At 31.9% G+C, this 3,770-nt stretch overlaps 1 non-coding gene across 1 annotated transcript; it reads right to left on the minus strand.

Moving 5' to 3' along the window:
• Positions 1-214: 214 nt before the first annotated feature.
• Positions 215-287, minus strand: Trnat-agu (transfer RNA threonine (anticodon AGU)). The gene has a single exon. It is a non-coding gene; the product is annotated as a tRNA-Thr (tRNA).
• Between the last annotated feature and the right edge of the window lie 3,483 nt (positions 288-3,770).

A 3,770-nucleotide genomic window follows, 5' to 3' on the forward strand; every position in this document is an offset into this window, starting at 1 on the left:
TATCTATGATGATGGAGCTTAAAAAACTGTTTACTGAATCCTGCAATAACATTCTAGGTGTTATAACACTTCAAAATGATTATTTCTACCAAAATGAGAATGGTCAAATATCCGATAATGCAGCTATTATAAACTTTTCCCAATTTTGAAAAGGACCATAGTTTTCCCCACAACCTAGATTTGATCCCTGGTATATATACAGGAGAAAATGTAGCGGCCAGACCGGGATTCGAACCCGGGACCCTCAGAACACTAGCCGAGTGCTCTACCAACTGAGCTATCTGGTCACCGATGATCGCACCAGTCTAATCCCGCTACAAATATATAATGCATATTTGGTTATGATAATGTATATGTATGTTTACTTCTAAGACTTTGGTTTATACTAGTCCTAAGACAATGTCACAGCCAGCTGAAAGCAATAAAATCTTCAAACCAAGGGCTTGAACACTTATAAACTAACCTGAAAAATAATTAACCATTTCTGGAAGAAATGGGTGGGAAAATGTCACTGATTAGAAAAAGATCATAGGTTATGTCTGAAAGTGTACCTAAAAGAATCATTTTCTCATAAATTTCTAATGTATTTTCCATCTGTATTCCAAATCAAATAACAAACAATTATGTCTTCAAATTCTCATACAATCATCATTATTTATGATGTTCGTTACATAATACACATAGTGTAATTTTTTTTGGCAGTTTTCCTATGTGTCGCTGTCATGGCCATATCCCTTACCAAAGAGACAATGCAGTGAGGCTAGATACACAAGATTTCTGTCAGCTTGAAAAAAATAATTGCAAATATCAAGATTTGAAGATAGTTTTCTTTTGGTTTGGGCAGTTTGCTAGCATCAGTAATTTCACAAGAAATTTACAATAAAAAATCTCCTAAGATGCATATCAATCACTAAAGAAGTTTGATTAACCTGAACCTGAGTGTATTGTACATGTATTTATATCCAACAAATAAAAAATATATACAATACATGTAACATGTGTATATAAGCCAGGTTTTCTTTCCAGTTTTTTATATATAGGATCTCCGATTCTGTGTTTTCTGAAGTTTGAAGGTACCATTCTGGCTAAAATGTGATTAATGTATAGATGGATTTCTAGCATAGTTACAATGTACTATGTTCTAAAAAGTAAAAAAAAAAACTTTATTATTATGCATTTTTACATCAATAGCTGCAGTATCATGCATCATCAAAGTGTATTTGTAACACAGTATGGTTTGATGTATATGCATTTATCATTTGCATATAGTTATATATCAAATTATAAATAAATAATAATTTGCTTAATTGCTGACTATCTACTCTAATATATAACCACATAAAATGAAAGAGATAACAGTTTAACTTCTTCATGAAGGCGGTGGAATACAATTCACATAAACAAACACACATAAGTACAAACATGTACATTCTTTCAGCTTCCTCTTCATTTAGACAGCAACACCTACCACTGATTACCTTTTGTTGTCATCAGCTTATCAACTTTTTAAGATTTACATGTAGGTCAATTCAAATTGGTTTTATTTGAAACTATGTGCACATAAGGATTCATACATGTATATCTAAATAAAGTGCTATGAAGTATGTGTAAAGAGTGCATGTGTATTTCATTTTGAATATAAATAATAATAATACATTTATCTACCTAAAGGGATCATGATATGGCATTAAATATTTCTGATTTGAATGAAAAGACTATCATCATTTACCAAGTCTTTCAGAAGAAAGCAAACATTTCAAAGTACAAGTCAAATAATCCATTTAAGATTTGTTTTCACATAAACAATTGTTTCAAACTATTCCAAGTAGCAGAAACATTGACAAAACAGTGATGGTAAGTTTTAACAGTTTTATTTCCAGATCCTAGGGTGCAGAAAAGAAATCTATGTATACACAAGTGTCATCCTATTTAGACTTTTGGATTGAAGGGTAATGTTTATAATGAGAAAAAAATCCTTAATCTACAGTATATTATCTCTGTGTCCACCTTCAAATACAGCAACTACACAGTATTTATTTGTTTGAATGATGACACTTACAAGATATGGACAAGTTGTATTAGGTTTTGGGTAAATATAATTCCAAGTGACATGAAAGAATCCTATATTATAATAGCCATTAATTGCCTATAATCAATGAAAGGTACATGTCCATTTCCACAGTGCGTTCTAAGTTGTCAGTTACTAATTTGGATCGAATTATGGTAATCCCTTACCCATTCAATTCCGTACCCAAACAAACTCGTACCCACATTTGGCGAACTCGCAACCAATCATGGCTAACCCGTACTCATGGAATTTGGCAAACTTGTACCTATCATAAAATATATAGTTCATGTATTTGTGATTGATATATATAAGACCTTATATATTCGTGTTCGATCAGATACTACAAATAAGTGATAACAGCTCGTATATGTACATGTTCAAAAATATATGTTTACTCCTTGGTTTATTTGACTTCCTCCTTTGATAAAAATGATGACCTATTTGCTTCATTGGATTTTTGGTTACAAGAGTGTCAAACAAAATGGAAATCGGCTTTTATAATTATTGCAAATGGAGCATTTGTCGTGTAAAGTCACAACCGGCTTGGAATATATGTTTTAGAATTATATTTAACTTTTACAAAATTATTACAGATGTTAAACCTTGTGAAATATACCAACTTGAAGTCCATGTGTATGTAAATGTAACAAGCTGATTAATTGTTTTGTAGTGTATTTGTGATCATGCACTTATGAATTACTTTTAAATGTAACCATCAACTTGCACTACATGTATAACAAAAACCAGTGACCATTGCACTGATCAATAGGCCAAAACAGTTTGCAGAGGGACATCATAATTTTCAAGTTGCTAGTGAAACCACAGAGTTCTTTTTTAACGTTGATTTTTTACAGTGATCAGTGGATATTATCACATGCTAATTTCACCATGCTTTAATATAGTCTCGAGAAAGATGGAAGACGTAGGATAGGACTCATGAAGTCGAATTGACCCTCCACTAAAACTTTTAATATCGGCCACGCCCACTTAAAAAATGAACGAAAAAGTGGGGAAACTATCCAATATTTACGAGAAAAAACACATACATATAAAAAAATATGCAGTCCAAACAGTATTACCAACAACATGTGTCACAAATCGGGGAAAATCGTTTCAAAGTTACTCAAAAATGCAGGTAGTTGTAAGCTGTTTCTATATTGCGCAATGAAAACCGGAAGTGTCTTTACTCCGATCAAGGGGAGGATAACTCTAAAATTTCAAGATGGCGGATTGATGTTGATACGTCTATAAAGTTGTATCGTTGTTTCAATCACTTCAATAAATCCTACATATATCGATTACAAGTATCGTAAAAAAACTACAAATTTTCGTAATCTTTTTTTTTTAGTTTTTTTGACGTATCTTATCTATTTGCGTGCAACTAAATATGTTACAAAAAAAAAAAAAAAAAAAAGATGTACACGTGCAACTAAATATGTTACAAAAAAAAAAAAAAAAAAAAAAAAAAAGATGTACATGTTGAAGCGAACAACACCGTACGCGTGTTGCTGACACAGGATGTACAAAATGTAAACATTGTGACGTCATCGGAATGTGCAAAGCTGTACATTGTACAACATTGTATATTTATCACACGCACCGTCAGTAACAGTAACAATGTTACTTTTCTACTTTTATTTTGATTCATGTTCTTCGGTCGTATGGTCTTCGTATCGAGAAATAAAGATGAGGAGCCATTGGT

This window comes from Argopecten irradians, unplaced genomic scaffold (genome assembly GCF_041381155.1).
Source record: "Argopecten irradians isolate NY unplaced genomic scaffold, Ai_NY scaffold_1276, whole genome shotgun sequence".
NCBI classification, from domain to species: domain Eukaryota; kingdom Metazoa; phylum Mollusca; class Bivalvia; order Pectinida; family Pectinidae; genus Argopecten; species Argopecten irradians.